Source organism: Rutidosis leptorrhynchoides, chromosome 1, assembly GCF_046630445.1.
Source record: "Rutidosis leptorrhynchoides isolate AG116_Rl617_1_P2 chromosome 1, CSIRO_AGI_Rlap_v1, whole genome shotgun sequence".
Lineage (NCBI taxonomy): Eukaryota > Viridiplantae > Streptophyta > Magnoliopsida > Asterales > Asteraceae > Rutidosis > Rutidosis leptorrhynchoides.
This window is the reverse complement of record NC_092333.1, coordinates 272,767,903-272,787,494: the sequence shown is the minus strand read 5'-3', so window position 1 is coordinate 272,787,494 and position 19,592 is coordinate 272,767,903.

Here is a 19,592-nt window from a genome sequence, read left to right as displayed (position 1 = left end):
AGAAGCTCATAAAACCAGATACTCAATACATCCTGGAATGGGGAAGATGTATAAAGATCTTAAGAAACATATTTGGTGGCCAGGTATGAAAGCCGATGTTGCTAAATACGTAGGGGAATGTTTGACGTGTTCTAAGGTCAAAGCTGAGCATCAGAAACCATCAGGTCTACTTCAACAACCCGAAATCCCAGAATGGAGATGGGAAAACATTACCATGGATTTCATCACTAAATTGCCAAGGACTGTAAGTGGTTTTGATACTATTTGGGTAATAGTTGATTGTCTCACCAACTCAGCACACTTCCTGCCAATAAGAGAAGATGACAAGATGGAGAAGTTAGCACGACGGTATTTGAAGGAAGTCGTCTCCAGACAAGGAATACCAATCTCTATTATCTCTGATAGGGATGGCAGATTTATTTCAAGATTCTGGCAGACATTACAACAAGCATTAGGAACTCGTCTAGACATGAGTATTGACTATCATCCACAAACTGATGGGCAGAGTGAAAGGACAATACAAATGCTTGAAGACATTCTACGAGCATTTCTTATTGATTTCAGAAACAGTTGGGATCGACATCTACCGTTAGCAGAATTTTCCTACAACAACAGCTACCATTCAAGCATTGAGATGGCGCCGTTTGAGGCACTTTATGGTAGAAAGTGCAGGTCTCCGATTTGTTGGAGTGAAGTGGGGGATAGATATATTACGGGTCCGGAGATAATACAAAAAACTACCGAGAAGATCATCCAAATTCAACAACGGTTGAAAACCGCCCAAAGTCGACAAAAGAGCTACGCCGACATTAAAAGAAAAGATATAAAATTTGATATAGAATATCCCCATTATTCCGGGACTCTCATCGGACATGATAATCGAAGTACTAAAGCATTCGTAACCCGAATGGGATGTGTCAAGGTCCATAGATCTATCTTTAGGATTCGCGTCAATTAGGGACCATTTCCCTAATTCTTAGGCTACCAAGCTAAAAAGGGGCATATTCGATTCGATAATCCAACCATAGAATGTAGTTTCGATTACTTGTGTCTATTTTGTAAAAAATTTATAAAAGCAGCGCATGTATTCTCAGTCCCAAAAATATAAATTGCAAAAGCATTTAAAAAGGGAGCAAATGAAACTCACGATACTGTATTTTGTAGTAAAAATACATATGATGGCATTGAACAAGTGTAGGGTTGGCCTCGGATTCACGAACTTATATCATTTATATATATATTAACACATATAATTGTAATCGAACAAATATATATATTATTCTTAGTGAAATAATTATATTTAATAATTTATAGGTTTCCCTAATAATTTAATTAGATATATTTACTTTATTTACTTTTGATAGATAAAAATATTAATATAGTTATGTTATTGTATTAAATATATTTTTATATAATTATTGTTTATTTGTTATAATATTATTAATAGGAATAATAGTAATAATAATGATACTTATAATAATAATAATGATAATAATAATAATAATAATGTTAATTTTGATAATAAAATGATAATAATAATAAAATAATGATAATAATAAAAAGGTTGTATTAGTTTTACAATAAAAATTTTTTGTACAAATTTCTTAATACTAATAATACTTAATATTAACACTTGTTAAATATATTAATGTTAATAATATTAATAATAATAATATTAATAGTAGTATTGATAATAATAATATAGTTATAATAATAATAATGATACTAGTAGTAACAAAAAATGATAATAATAACAATGTTAAGAATAATAATATTAATGTTAAAAATAATAATAATAATAAAATTAATAATAACTAAAATGAGTAAACTACCTTCAAGCTTTTCCTAAAAAAATAAAATGCCTCAGACCGGGCTCGAACCCTCGACATCTCGAATAACCAACACATACTTAACCAATACGCTGGTGCTTCTTTTCTGTTTTAGTTAATACCCTAAATCATTTTATTCTAATTCTCCTGCTGCTGCATCTTCTACTTCATAAAATAATTCGACTAGAGTAGCAACAATTGTTTTCTCATCATCATCATTCATCATAATACCATCATCGATTGTCATATACATGATTATCATCATAATCATAATCATTTTCATACTCATATTCATATTTATTCTCGATCACCATCCCCCATCATCAATGTCCTTCTTTCATCATAGTTATCTTCATCATTGTATCATCATCTAATCATATCTCATCATCTTAGATATCATGCTATCATCATAACATCATTATCATCATTCGTGATATCATGTTATCATCTACATCATATCATCATCGTAATATCATGCTATCATCTAAATCCTATCATCATCGTACCATCATCATAATCAATATTATCGAGCATCACTTTCCTCCTTCCATCGTCATCACCGTTTGGTTGGTGATTTAAATAGGAAAACATATATATGGCAGCAGCCCCAACGAAACCATATGTGGTTGTATCTCGATTTAATGACACAAGAAAAGCATAAGGCCCAATCAACAATTTAATCTCAGCCCAATAATATCAAGAGGTATACGGCCCTATTGGGAAAACAGAAAATGGTAGCCCAACTAAAGCAGCCCTATAACGAGTCCAATTTAAATGAGTAACCCATTCAGTCGTTGTGGTGTTTTAACTGCAGGAAGGTTTTTAAACTGTAAAGAAATGTTACGGTTATCCCATCATCAAATCATCATCATCACATCATCTTCCATTATCAATATCATAATCAAAAGAAAAGACAGCTTACCGATAATAGCAAGATAAATGATAGGTCAGATCATGTTGAGATTGAGAGAAATGATAAGATAAAGAGAGATTCGCTATGTAAGCATGAGACTCGGTATTAGAGAGAATTGGTACAATTACATTCCACAGCTTCTAGAACTCAGTTACAATGCAATGGCTATCTAATTAGGACTACTTAGGTTCCTTATATAGCCCTCTTCTAAGGAACCTTCAATTAAGCTTATTTCACATTAACACTATACAACTTCGGGGTCCTAACAATCTCCCCCTTAGTGTTAAATGTGAAATTTACAACATAATCCTATTTTGTAATCTTGAGGAACTTTGTTCCTCTGAAGTTAACTTTGGATTTGAATCCCTTGAGATTCTCATATCTTCGTATGTTCACTCTTGTTTTGAGACGACTTTTTAATCTCGTGAGAATGTATTTGACAATCTCAATATCTTCAGTTGAATAGCAGTTATTGATCAATCTCCATCTCATGTACTTGAAAGCATACATCAATGTTTCGTCTGAGTATCTTCTGAAATTTGAGACTCTGATGAAGATCTTTGTATAGTGAGAATTGACAAATACAAATCCATATGGACAGTCGCTCACTTCAAGTAAGGACATGTATCTTAGCTCTTCAATCACTTGATTTAGTGGTTTGATTCTGAGCTTTTTGTGTCCAGATTCCAATCCCAACTGAAAATCATGAACTGACATCCATCTCATCGAATCAAGAATAAACCTATAGACTACCTTCATTGCAGAAGCATGATAAATTGTTGCAGATTCATTCAAGTTAATCAGATAGTTGTAAATGAAAATAATGTCATCCATCTTCAGTTTATCAAAATCCGCTTCTGAGAATTGGTAATCCTGATCATCCATTCTTGTAACTTGAAACAATGGCATCTTCACTCCATCCTTATTAATCATCAAAATCTTATTTATGCTTTTAATCTCTGAACTCCGCTGAATTTAAAGTTTCTCTTCATTCTTCAATTTGAATTTGTCACGAACACTCAGATAAGCTTTGAGATATTCTGGTTTCTTATGAAATTTCCATGCACCCAGAACACTCATTGATGCAGAAAGGACGAGATCAGAATCACCATAAATTCTATATGCTTGTTGTTCAATGAATGGTGAACGAAGAATATCTTTCTCTTCATCCTCACTCAGTTGGTAATTAGCATCACGTTCAAGAACAATCTCTGCAATTTGAAAAGGAACATTCAAATCGGGAGGAGTCGTGGTATCTTCTTTTCCATTAGAGAAAATCTCCTTTTCAAAGTGTATTCCAAATTTGTCAGTTGGAGATGTCAAATTAACAAATTGATGATCATTGAATTCATTGGCGACACTAGATGACCCCTTCAAAATATCTTCAATGTTGTCAAAGTTTTGATTGTCCTCTTGAGTTAACTTTTTCTCTGATTGATCAGCTAAACCCATAGTCATTAACATTCCTGAATCACCCTCTCTCTGACTTTCCGATTCATCTATAAAACTTTCACACTGAATTTCTTCAATTTCATCACTGGAATCAGATATATCAATAACATCTTTTTCCTTCTGTTGACTGGATGTACCAGCTTCATAAGTTGATCTTTGAAAAACACTGGACCGATAACCACCTTGTCTATTCTCCCCCTCATGAAGATTGTCGGGATCGAAATCATCATGATCAGGCATGTGAATTGGTCCAGGTGACTTGCATGGAGATAAAGGATACACTATCCTTGCTTGCTCAAGATAAATCATCATAGTTTTGCGAACTTCATCAAGATCAGTTCGTTTAGCAAACTCAGCAAGATAGAGCTCCTCCACCTCATTGTCAGAGAGATACTGTAATCCATATCTATTTGAACTTCGAGAAGGTGACCTAGTTGGTGAAACAACAGTGTAACCATGAACAAAAGCAGCATCAGCAGCAACTGTTGAAGGCGACGTCGGTGGAAGTTGTTGAGTTGCCGTGAGGGCAGGTAAGGATGATTGTGCGGTATTTTTCTTATATGTAGGGCTATACATACTACTAGTTAGATTCGTGATATCCCCTCTGATGGAGGTTGGGTAGCAACCGGAGTTGTCACCGGCGAAGTTTCTTTCGAAGCATCCGCCTCCATGACTTTGGTCTCATGGGACTCTGACAAAGTAGCAGGACTACTCGTCGGTTTAGTTCTCGCAGAGATATTGCTATCCCCAACTCCTGAAATCATTGATATACCATGAGGTGGCACATCTCTTTCAGTTAAAGACTCTTCCTCCAGACCCTGAGATTCAGAATCCGGAAGAGAAGTGGTTTGAACCAATGGATCACTTTCATGAACCAAGGGAACAGTCTGCTGGAAGTCTGATAAATATCCCGAAGGATTGTCATGTTGACTCGTTTCCATGGGACGCGGCAGATCTTCCTCATCAAGATAAGCCGGACCTCGAGACCCTGTTGTACGTTGAGGTACAAGAGGATTTCCAGCCGATACGCAGGGTGCCTTTTCAAGATTTTTCGGCTCCCCTTCGGTCGTTCTGGACTTCAATGATTGAGTTTCCTTAATCGATTGAGTTAACGCAGACTTTACTGCAGAGGAAGACTTTACTTCCTTAGATGCCGAAGCATCTTGCTTTGTAGGATTTATTATTAAGTCCTGTTTAGATTGGATGGGCTTAGTGGTCTTTTTACCATCCGTGCGTTTAGATCTCTTGCCTACCGAAGCTTGCGCTTCATTTAGCGTAGGGCTTACTGTTATTCTTAGATGTGATATGGAGATAGGTGAGGGTGACCTAATTGGCTCTTGGTCTTGATCCGTATCACCAATGGTTGGAGTAACTGTTTGGCGGATGATGGTTATCGAAGTCCTAGATATAGTTACTCGTTGGGTTGGCAGAGTCTGAATCATCTCATCAGGCATGTGTCGAGTTCTCTTAGGAGAATGTTCAGGAGATGATTCAGATGTTGTTGCTGAAGTGTCACTGCTTACTTCGGGTGTTGTGGAAAGGGTTGGTTCAATCCTAGTTGGACTAGGTTCCCTGATCCTCACGGGTTGAGCTTGGTGTGCTACCCTAGATCGTTTGAGGTTCACCCTAAGTGGAGGATTAGCTGGCCCGGGTGGTTGAACTACAGGTTCCTCTACAAACTCTGGGGCTGGAACCACGGCAGGTTCAACTTGTTCTTGTTGTACCGGGTTCGGAAGAGGTATTCCTACAGCCTGAAAATAAGAACGCATACGAGCGTCTTGGGGTTCAGCTAGCCTCACTAGCCAATTTGGAATTGGCGCAGTGAATTGATTATCAGACACCATAGGGGTGTTCATCTTCAGCTCTCCAAACCTTTTCATCTGTAATCCATGTGTACCTGGTACAAATTTATTTGCATTTCTGCAAGCATTTATAGCATCATGGATAAAGATACAGAAAAACCTTTCGCAAGGGATGTATGAACCCCTTGGCTTATCAACTTGAGCTTGAACCAGATCCCATAAAAGCTCAGCATAGTCAGGAGCCTCTACTATTATGAAAGAGTAGAATACTTTCAGCATTGGCACAGTCAAGCTATCAGATCCACTCCTTGTCATCAGCAAGCATCTGTTGATGATTGAGAAGATCACATACCACCTTGAGTGTAGATATTTCTTCTGAAACTTAGTTGGTGAAACGTTGGTAGCTCCAACATAACCAAGATCAAAGACAAAAGTCATCATTTGCTGAGTAGCAGGAAAAGCAGGAGCATTCTGTACAAGAGGAAGTCTGAAGACCCTCCTGAAATCAGCTTTAGTGAAACTCCTCCTCCCTTGAACTCCTCTTAGTTGAAATTCAAAACGAGCTTGTGTTCCCTCTAGATTTTCAGTAGTAGGTTGTGTAGCTTCCACAAACCTAATTGTTCTGTTAAGTAACTCCAGATCTGTTACAGCTACACTGGCAGTAGTATTGAGAGCAGGCCACAGTGTGCGCCTCTCTAGAATTACTGTCCAGTAGTTGCAGGGTATGCTGGTTTCAGAGTTGATGAAGTGATTGTTCGCCATTTAGCTGTATAAATAAGAAATAGAAGACCACAAGATATTTAACAAAAAGCATATATCTCTATTCTTATTTGCTTTGACATCCTTTTTATATTTTTAAATTTTAAGATTTTTATGATTTTTCAAGAATATAAAAGTCTTTTATTCTCAAGTATGAACAAATAATTGACAACCATGACATTCATATGATATTCATCTTAGTACAAAATCATCATGCAAAGTCAATTATATAACACAAGGACTCAGAACAACACTTAGTCAATTTTTAAACACATTTCAAGCAGATTAGGTAGTTATGAAAACTTTAGATTCTGTAACCAAATAAGCTTGAGTTTTCATATCAGAAAGATATAGAATAAACATGTTAAGTGTTTGAAGATAAAAATCAGAAAATTTCAAGGTACCAAATTTCAGACTCGGTATCAAGAAAGAAAACCAGATTCGGTATCTTCAACAATTAACAGAAAGTCACTCAAACATGCATATTCTATCATATATCAAGTAATATCACAACCATGATCAATTAACCATTCAATTACAAGTATATTAACATGTTAATTGTATGAACAAACTCGGTATCAGGATAAGAACACATTCGGTAGATACAGAATTCATCAAATAAGCAATTAAACATGTAATCAGACTCGATCAAATAATAGATCAGTCAATTTAACTCAGATTAGACAAGATTTCATGTTGATTTTCCAAATCAATTGAGTTTAATCAAAGATTAATTGAAATCGACTCAGACTCGGTATAATCAACAAGATTTCAAAAATTAAAGGTCATAATCCAGTTATTTTGATCTTTTCTGGTTGATAAAAACTTAATTATCTCAGATCTACAATTATCTATCTTAAACATTGATTAAAATGAACAATTACCAAGAATTTGAAGAAAAAGAATGACGGACTCGGTAGAATTAGGCAGATTCGGTATAATCAACAGACTCGGTAGGTGATTAATAACAGTAAGAGAGTAATGTTTGACTTTGACTCTCCTTTTATAGATACCGTAAGTAAAATACCGATTGGGCTTTACAGAATGGGACTAAAATACCGAATACAGTCCAATTTTTCAAAACTTTAACAATTTAACTCCAAATTTTGACAAATTGATTTTTCCTCTTGAAATCCATTTCAAACTTTTCATGAAAAACAATTTTGAGACAATTTCTGAAAACTTTGAACTTGCCGAATCTGTACTGTTGGTTGTCAGATTCGGTAAAATGCTAAAAATAGCATTTATTCAGTAAAATTTAAATATTTTTAGATTTTATCTTTTCCAATTTTTATGAATTTTTCTAAATAAGATTTGTACTTAAAAGAACTTTGAATTTTATACAAAATACAAATCTTCAGTGATACCAATTGTTGACACGGGTTGCATACTGAGATGTATACAAGCCATAGTGAATTATTTCAGATAAAAATAAAGAAATTTTGAATTCACTTTTGAAAAACAATATTTTTGAATTATTTTCTCATATTCTCCCGTTTTCTCCCCCTCAAAATGTGATATACAATAAAGTAAATCAGCATTTTGATTATATTCCCAAGAAAATGAATTAACTCCCCCTTGAAATAAGATATCAATGAGTTACCTCCCCTTGCGTAACCATTGAACAAATATATCTAGGAAGTTATCATTAATCTAAAGGCAGTCCCTTAAAGAAAAATTATCTAAAGCACGGAAACTTAGTGGCTCCCCCTAGAAAGTATCTACTCCCCCTAAACACAAGATCCCAACAATAAGTTCCAACAGATCTAAGGAATATCAAGTACTATACTCTACCATGCCAATCTCTTTGATCAAGAAATTTAGCCTAAGTTCATCTAAAGGTTTAGTGAACATGTCAAAAGTAGGCACAAAGTATAACTCTATATCCCCTTTCTCTACATGGTCCTTAATGAAATGATAACGAATATCTATGTGTTTAGTTTTAGAATGCTGAACCGGGTTACTTGTTATTGCAATAGCACTTTGTGAATCACAATAGATCGGGGTCTTAGAAATCTTAAAGCCATAGTCCAAGAGTTGAGTTTGCATCCACAAAACTTGTGAAGAACAGTGAGCAGCAGCAATGTACTCAGACTCAGCTGTTGATAAAGACACACAGTTCTGTTTTTTGGATGACCAACCAACTAGTCTATTCCCCAACATCTGAATTGATCCAGATGTGCTCTTTCTATCAACATGGCAACCACCATGATCCGCATCAGTATAAGCAGTGAGATTGAAATCGGATCCATAAGGATACCAGATCCCAAGGTTAGGTGTACCTTTAAGGTATTGAAAAATCCTAACAACCGCTTTGGAGTGAGATTTCTTAGGGTTGGACTGAAAGCAGGCACAGACCGTTACGGCAAGTGTAATGTCTGGTCAACTTGCAGTCACATACATTAAAGAACCAACCATGCTTCGATAAAGCATAATATCAAAGGGTTCCCCATTAGTATCGGCATCCAGTAAAGTCCTCATTGGGGTTGTCATTGGTTTTAAAGCAGTCATTTTAAAACATTTTAGCATATCATTGATACACTTTGTTTGACTAATAAAAATCCCATTTGGTAATTGTTTTACTTGTAACCCCAAGAAGAAAGTTAACTGGTCAAGCATGCTCATTTCGAATTTGCTGGCCATAAGGTCACCAAATTCTTTGCATAAGGCCGGGGACGTGGAACCAAAAATAATATCATCAACGTAAATTTGAACCAAGAGAATGTGACCGTGGTTTTTACAGATGAATAACGTTGTATCAATCGTTCCACGAGAGAAGCCATTGTCCAGCAAATACTTTGTTAAGGTCTCGTACCATGCATGCGGTGCTTGCTTCAGACCGTATAAAGCTTTCTCCAAGTAGTAAACATGGTTTGGATGAATGGGATCGACAAAGCCTTCTGGTTAATCAACATAAACTTCCTCTTGAAGATAACCATTCAGAAAAGCAGTTTTGACATCCATTTGAAACACCGTGAACTTCATATGAGAAGCAAATGCAAGGAAAAGACGAATTGCCTCAATCCTAGCAACCGGAGCAAACGTTTCGTCATAATCAATGCCCTCTTGTTGTCGATATCCTTTGGCCACAAGACGTGCCTTATTTCAAACCACAATTCCATCAGAATCCTTCTTGTTCTTGAAAATCCACTTAACCCCTATTGGTCGTTGACCCGTTGGTCTTGGAACTAATCGCCATACTTTCAATCGTTCAAATTGATTGATCTTGTCTTGCATTGCAACTACCCAGTATGGATCTAGTAAAGCTTGAGAAACCGTTGTTGGTTCAATCTTACTAAGAAAGGCTGTGAATAGACACATATTCTGAGTAGCCCTTCGAGTTGAAACTGGAGCAGATGCATCACCAATAATAAGATCTATTGGATGACTTTTAGTCCATCGGGTGTGTGGAAGAGATTATACATCAATTGTATCCAACGGAACATCAACCGTTGTTGACGTTGAGCCTTGATCTGCTTGATCTGATGTAACAGTATCTAATGGATTCAATAGAGTATCTGGAGAAACAGCTGGAGTTGTATCAAATGATGAATCTTGATCTTGTTCAAGATTATCAATAACAGGAGGTTGGAGGGAGGATGAAGAAGCAACAGGTGAATCAGTTGGTGTTGAATCTTCATCAAAAAGACTTTGAAGAGTCTCCACAATAGTTGACTGTGATGGTGTAACCAGTACGGCTTGAACATTTGAATCCCGTTGAGGAGTATAAAGACTATCAAACAAGATATCCAGTTCCTCTGATGTAACCGTAGGAACACCCTTCTTCTAGAAAATTGAGTTTTGCACGGAAGAACTAGTAGCCAGGTTAGGATCGGGTTTTGAACTGAGTTGTTCAAAAGCCATTCCCGAAAATTCATCGAACTTGACGTTAATGCTCTCTTTAATCATCTTTGTCCACTTATGATAAACACGATAAGCAACTTTGTTCGAGGAATAACCAAGAAATATGGCCTGATCGCCATGAGGATCAAACTTTCCGGGGCTGTCAAAAATCATTAAGCACATAGCATATACAACCAAAAACACGGAAATATTTGACATTCGGGCGTCTACCATATAATAACTCATATGGAGTTTTATCAAAACGTTTGTTTACAATACAATGATTTTGGGTATATCATGCAGTTGAAATGGCCTCCCCCCACATTTTTTGGAGGTAATTTGGAGTATGCAAGCATCGTTCGTGTTGCTTCGCACAACGTACGATTACGTCGTTCGACTACTCCATTTTGTTGAGGGGTCCGAGCAGCAGAGAACTGATGTTCAATGCCTTGGTCTTTCAAATAACTATCAAGAGGGTCATTCTTAAATTCCGTCCCATTATCAGTTCTGATGCTCTTAACATGTTTGTTAAAAGAGCGTTGAATCTTTTTAATGAATTCAATGATAATGGCGGGGATTTCTGACTTAGTTCACAAAAGAAAAATCCATGTAAACCGGGTATATTCATCAACAATGACAAGCACATGTTTCTTGCCACCGAGGCTAGAAATACGCATGGGTCCACATAAGTCCATATGCAATAATTGCAAAGACGATGAAGTACTGGGGTTTTGCTTAAGCAGATGATTAGTCCGTTTCATCTTACCCATCGTACATGATGGACACACATGATGCTTATCATATTGAAAGGTTGGAATACCATCAACTAAATCTTTAGAGACTAATCGATTGATACCGTTGTAATTCAGGTGTGACATCCGATGATGCCATAACCATGAATTTTATTTGGTAGAACGAGTGGCCAAACACGTGGTTGCATGTGATGGAGCATCATTGAGGTTAATAGTATATAATGAAGTATAACGTTTACCAACAAGAAGATCATTCCCTTCAGTGGATTGCACCGAGCATTGTCGACGTTCAAACAAAACTTTGAGATCTCCATCGCAGAATTGGCTCACACTAAATAAACTGCACCCCAAACCCTCAACATATGAAACCCGTTTGATTGTTATACCATTTTGCACAAAATCTCCGTAACCCGTTATTGCTGCAATCTCATCATTTCCGAATGTAACCGTTCCTAGGAATTTGTCAATGAAGTTGACAAGCAAGGATTTATCGCCCGTCATGTGTCGAGAACAACCGAAATCGATATACCAAACACAGACGTTGAAACCCTGTAAATGTAAATTCCCTAGAGTTTAGGTACCCAAAGTTTCTTGGGTCCTTTTCGGATAGTACCAGCAATAAACTTTTGATTAACAACAAACTTTGGATCAATGATGAAATAATCACGTAAAGCATCATGCAGTTTAGACAATAAAGCATCATTTAAAACCACATTACATGAAGCATCATACGCAATGTCAATCTTTACATCGTTATCAGAAGTCTTAACACACAATTTATTCCAAGTAGATGTTTTGTTCACAGACGAAAATTGAAAAACATGAGATGAGTTCCTAGGCCGACTAGCAGATTGCTTTGGTTTGGTTGCTACTTTCTTAGTCGTGGACTTTGGAACCCATACAGATTTGTAATTCAAGCTTGGATTATGACTTGTGACACGAGAAACACCTTTGTTAGTTAGACGTCCAAACTTTTCAGTTGACACATGAGATGACTGATTTTGCAGAATTTCCAATTTGATTATACATTCTTTTGCATCATACTCACTTAAATCAGGTTTAGAACTTGTGTGTGTTGTGGACTTAACTGATTTCTTTAAAAGACTCGCTTTTGAAGTTTTTGTCATAGGAATCATAGGAATCTTTTCAGTTAACACAGAACCATTTGGAGAATGAACCTTTTTAACAATATACTGAGTTGTAGAAACAACTTTCAAACCATGATTGCCAAATTGAGAACGTAGAGGATTTTTAAGAATAGCAATGGGTTTTATATCCTTAGATGTTGTTGTTCCCTTCCCCTTCTTAGTAATCCCACCAGTACATTCAAGCACATTAAGACATAATTCTTTAGCAGAAACTATCACTTCACCCTCCTTAAAAGCATAAGTACTTTCTTTCTTAGGCAGTGAAGGCAATTTATCACACAAAGCAAGCATTTGTTCTAATGATTGGCACTTAAGTTGCAAGTCAATATTCTCCTGTTCAAGTTGAGCTACTATACAATTCAAATTACGTACAGCAGGCAAATGCAAGTAATAATCAAGCAAAGGATCAAGTTGACTTTCAAAATCTATCAAAGGTTCAATGTTCGGTTCATCCTGAGGTTCTACTTTTTCATCTAAAGAATTTTGACCTAGAGAATCTGTCTCAAAGAAGACAGTTAGTTCATGTGCTAGGTCTTCACGAAAAACATCATCTGGACATGCAGGTAAAGTTGGTAGAATTGGTTTCACATCAAAATTTGGTTCATCAAACACCTCATCTATTGCAGGAATGCTAGAACTAGGTTTGTTAAACACTTCATTCTCAAGCATTAAAATGTATTTATCTAGCATGAGTATTGGGATATAAACCAGTCTACGCTTAGGCACATAATCGTCACGTTGCATGTTTTTTTCAGTTTCAACAAGATTTTTCAAGAAATCAGGATTCGATTTACCTATCTTAGCATTGATTTTTTCATACATTAAGCTAATTTGATGGTATTTCCTAGATTTACGATTTACAATAATATCATAAAAATCATCATCAGAAGCATGTACAAAATGCGATGGTAAACCGTCTTGAAAATAATCAGAATGATATGATCCTGGAATCTTTTTGGAAGCATCTTCTAAAATTTTCAGATCTTCGTAACCCAACCCCCACTTTTCACCATGAATCGTTTTTGGTCTATTCATGAAAATCGTTTGTTTTGAAAGTTCCATATCCATGATAGCTTTGGATTGCTCTGTTCGATAGAGTTTTTCCTCATATCGAGCAAGTTGAGCTTTCATTTGAAAAGATTCTTTTGACAATAAAGAAATTTCAGTGTTCTTTTCAATTATGGTGTTTTCCAATTGAACGATTTTCTTGTTTAGTTTTGAAAGTGTGGGTTCATGTTGGTTTTTCAAATCAGAAAGATCTTTTTCTAAAAATTGAACTTTTTCTGCAAGTCGTTCCGATTTTAAACGATAATCAGTTCTTTCAACTTTAATTGGATGAATTGTCTGTTTTAGATCTTCTAACTCAGTTTCCGTAGAGTTGAGTTGGAGATTCAATTGTTTCACATCCGTTTGCAATTTGGATGAGGAAGGTCTAGTCTCATTCATTTTGATTTTATCTTTTAAAACCTTGTTTTCAGATTTTAAGCCTTTGACTTCTTTTGACATTGAGACCAGATTCTTCATCAAGTCATTTTGCATTTTTATAAAATCAGGTGAGATTTCAGTTGATTGTACCTCATCATCATCGGATGTTGAGTCAGAATTCTCCATTGCTTCCTTAGCTTTGATGAGCTTTATCACCTTGCAAACATTTGCATGTTCCACCTCTGAATCTGAATCGTCAGTCCAGTTAAACCAAGTATCATCAACCGGTTTTAGCTCTCCCCCAGTTTCCACAATCTTAGCTATCAACATTTTCTTCTTGTAGTAAGCTGCGTCCTTCTTCTTAGGCATCTTGCACCCACGAGAGTAATGACCAGCTTTGCCACAATTGAAACAAATTGAATCTTCCTTCTTGGAATCATCAGCACGTTGTTGTTTAGATTGATCAGCTTTCTTGTAGTACGAGGAAGATGACGAGTTTTTGCGTTGATTGCTTGATTTGCCTTTAAACTTGTGTTTGTTCAAGGCTTTTGTGAACATGGCTGCCATCTTGACTAATTTAAGGTGAGAATCATCAACATCAGAAAGATTCAAATCTTCTGAATAAGTTGATTCTTCTACAAGCACTTTCTTAGACAAGCTTTTGGAAGACGTCAACGATTTGCTCTTCTTTTTGGCAATTAGGGCAAGTGGATCGCCCGGAGAAGACTCTTTCCTTCTTTCTTGAAGTTTAGACACTTCAGGTTGGTAATGCATAAGAACTCCAACAAGCTCATGAATAGTCAACTTGTCAATCTCTTTAGTAGATCGAACAATGGTTCCATAAGAAAGCTAATCAGCATTGAGCTTTTTGAGAAACTTCATGTTTACTTCAGCATTTACTTTTATGATCTTGCACCTTTTCAACTCATTGAGAACACCATTGAAACGACGATAGGTATCCTTGAGTGGTTCATCAGTTTCCTGCTTGAAATCTTCATAGAATCCCAGAGCCTTATTCAATTTAGTAACGTCTGACATGTCATAACCTTCTTGCTGTCGTTTGATCTCATCCCATATATCTTTTGCTGTTGTGTTGCTATCAACATTTTTAAACAATTCATACGGGATAGCTTGCATAACAATATTCTTTGCCTCTATGTCACCCTGAGCTCTCTCACGCTTATCACTAGAAAGTTCATAGACTGGAATTGGCATACCAGTATCCGGATGATAATCAACAACTGGACCATCTCTCAGAGAAGCCCAAATGTACTTTTCTTTCTCACCCTTATAGTCTATGTACTGAGTGATATGGTGAAGCCACTGAGTGTACTTTCCATCAAACAACACTGGAGGACGGGAATCTGATCCAATGATCAAAGTATCTTGAGTAGACATCTTGAAAATGAGGTAGATTTGGTAAAGATTCTGTATTACACAAATGTAAGATGAAAAATCACAACAATCTGATCAGAATGTCAGATTCTGTGTCTGATTCGGTACTTTAGCAGATTCGGTACTGTAGCAGATTCGGTAAAGATTCTGTATATCAGATTCTGTAAAAGAAACTGATCAGAAATACAAGAGACACACCCAGATTCAGTATAGATTCGGTAATCACAAAAATTGTAGCCTGTAACCACTTAAAACAATGGATTAAGTGATACAGAAACTCAGATTCTGTATTTGATTCGGTAGTCAGATTCTGTATGAATTTGAAGTTCAAACTCAATTCAATCCTTTTGAATTAGATTCTGTAACCTTGCTGCACAAGGAAACACGTTAGTATCACATAAAATATCAAAGATACCAAAAGTATAGGATACCGAATGTCAACTGTAGCAGTTGACAATACCGAGTCTAAGTTTAAAACTTAGAAATATGATAGAATCCTTTCTCAAATCACACCAAGTAGCTGCGTATAATCAAAACGAATGTGATAGAATCACAATCACACCATAATCTGCACTACTTAAGATGAATTTAAGTAATGAAGCAGACTCGGTATGACAGTTACGATACCGAGTGTTGATCAAATCTTCAAAACTTGATGAATTGAAGAAATTGAACCGTTAGAAATGTGATTTAACACCTCACGAACACAACTGAAACCTTAAATCTTCACAAAAATCCAGAATCAAGCTTGAATTAAGCAATACCGAGAGTTTTAGCCACAAACTCTAAAAATCAACTTGATTCTCCATAATTGAAGTTAAAAAGCTGTAATGATGATCGAAACTCTTTCTAAAATACCTAATGCACCTTCGCTGAACTTATCACAAGAATCTGAACGTCAGATTATCAAATTCGATAATACCAAATGTGATTCAAAATATCGAGAGTATTCAGATTCTGTAATCTACAATCTCTGGATCGATATAGTGATGTAGAATCACTTCCTGGAAGCTCTGATACCAAATGATAGGTCAGATCATGTTGAGATTGAGAGAAATGATAAGATAAAGAGAGATTCGGTATGTAAGCATGAGACTCGGTATTAGAGAGAATCGGTACAATTACATTCCACAGCTTCTAGAACTCAGTTACAATGCAATGGCTATCTAATTAGGACTACTTAGGTTCCTTATATAGCCCTCTTCTAAGGAACCTTCAATTAAGCTTATTTCACATTAACACTATACAACTTCGGGGTCCTAACAATAAATAATCAATTATGATTATAAGTGTCTTCTTTTTCATTGTTTCATCATCATCCTTCTTTGTTTTCATTTGATTCGTAAAAACAGAATTAAATAATATAGCAGGTGGTTTAGGTGACGAGTAAATAAATAACAGTTGAGAAATATGATAGTTCGTGGGTTTTGAAACAGGAGTAGGAGAAGATTAGAATAGAAACAGCAGAAACTTGTAACATCGTAACAGTATCATCTGCAACTTTTCTATCGTCACTTTTCATCGTCATTATCTGTCTTAAAACAGATTATAATAGCAGTTTTGTGGCGTGTTTAGGCAGTTTTCCAGCTGTAAGATATAGCATCAAGTGTGCAGTGATGATGGTACTTGTGAAGTCGATCAAGAAAGTGATGGTGATGGTGTTTTAAATAGATTTCAATGGTGTTGGGTGTCAAAAACCTAAACAGGAGAGATTGAGATGGTGGCTGTGAGTTTGTTAATAGAGAGAGTGACGGTTGGTGTTGTGGGTGACCGATGGTGGTGGATTCTCCGGTGGTGATGGCAGACATGGTGATGATTGCAGTGGTCGGTTGTGGTGGTTTAATTGAGTTTAGATGAAGATAACTAAGGTGGTGGAGTTGGGTCTCGGTTACAAGGGTGAAACCGAAGGTTTAATTTATTTTCAGTTTGATTTCTCAAGTAATGATAATTGATAAGGTGTGTTGGTATCATCTCGATTACCACTGGCTATGTTTGTTTTGTATCTCAAATTGGGTCAACAGGGAATATCAATCCAGTACAGAAAATACATAAAATATATAAAAGAGAGAGGGATGGATAACAGATTTTAACCCCTTCTGTGATTAAGTTCAGTTCGTGATGTAATTGAGAGACAAAAACAAATTATAAAAAGGCTGATTGGGATGTTGAACAACATTAGGATCTCTCGTACGATTTGAAACGGAGAATGGAGAAATTTAGATCAGATATATATTGTTTTCTAATTACCTCGCATAAACCAAAAGTTTCCTTATCATATAAATGATTAGCTGTAATTTAGAGGCATAACAGAATACGTATTACTTGCATATATATTTATGTAATGGTAGTATATAAATATTTGTATATGTAATCATATTATATATGTATATGTATATGTATTTATGTATATTTGATTTTATATATTTATTTATCTATCTGATTATATATTTTTATTTATTTATATCTAGTAGAAATTTATATATGTATTTGTATTTATATATATCTGTATTTGTATACCCATATATATATCGACTATATATATATATATATATATATATATATATATATATATATATATATATATATATATATATATATATATATATATATATAAAGAAACCTAATAATATTTAATTATACAAACATTAATATTCAATATTAATTTTAATAGTAATAATAATTCTAATAATAATATTATAATAAGTTAAATGTATCTAATTTCATATCTTTATACTATATCTAGTAATAGTATTAATATTGATATTAATATTTATATTGATTTTAGTAAAAGTAATTATATATTACTATAACAATTATATTTTAACTTATAATTAAACTTACTATATTACATATTTATGTACTGACAATAGTTCGTGAATGGTCAAGGTAGTCAATGGTTAACTAAATATATTAACATAGTTCCAAAATTTTCGAGACTCAATATTACAGACTTTGCTTATCGTGTTGAAACCATATAAAGATTAAGTTTAAATTTGGTCAGAAATTTTCGGGTCACTACAATTGGAGAGATGGTCATGCTTAAGGTTGCACCTTGGAAAGGCGTTGTTCGATTTGGTAAACGAGGGAAATTAAATCCAAGGTATATTGGACCATTCAAGATTATTGATCGTGTCGGACCAGTAGCTTACCGACTTGAGTTACCTCAATAACTCGCGGCTGTACATAACATTTTCCACATCTCGAATTTGAAGAAATGTTTTGCTAAAGAAGATCTCACTATTTCGTTAGACGAAATCCTAATCAACGAAAAACTTCAATTCATCGAAGAACCCGTCGAAATAATGGATCGTGAGGTTAAAAGACTTAAACAAAACAAGATACCAATTGTGAAGGTTTGATGGAATGCTCGTAGAGGACCCAAGTTCTCTTGGGAACGAGAAGATCAGATGAAGAAGAAATACCCGCACTTATTTACAGAAGATACGTCAACACCTCCAACTGCTTAAAATTTCGGGATGAAATTTATTTAACGGGTAGGTACTGTAGTGACACGAACTTTTACATGTTTATATATATTAAATGAAATTGATATTTACATTATTAAGTGTTTCCAACATGTTAAGCAATCAAACTTGTTAAGACTTGATTAATTGAAATAGGTTTCATATAGACAATTGACCACCCAAGTTGACCGGTGATTCACGAACGTTAAAACTTGTAAAAACTATATGATGACATATATATGATTATATATATAGTTAACATGATATTATGATAAGTAAGTATCTCATTGGGTATTTTAACAATGAGTTATATACATAAAATTGTGTTTATTGAATTAAGAAACTCGAAACGATATATATAACGATTATCATTATAACAACGTCTTATTAAATACATATGAATCATATTATGATATTGATACACTATGTTTAATCATGATAAATGATAAGTAAACATGTCATTATGTATATTAACAATGAACTACTTATGTAAACACAAGACTACTAACTTAAGGATTTCGAAACGAGACATATATGTAACGATTATCGTTGTAACGACATTTAAATGTATATATATATATCATATTAAGATATATTAATATATCATAATATCATGAAAATGTAATAATTTAACATCTCTTTAGATATAATAAACATTGGGTTAACGACATTTAACAAGATCGTTAACTTAAAGGTTTCAAATCAACATTTACATGTAACGACTAACGATGACTTAACGACTCAGTTAAAATGTATATACATGTAGTGTTTTAATATGTATTTATACACTTTTTAAAGACTTCAAGACAC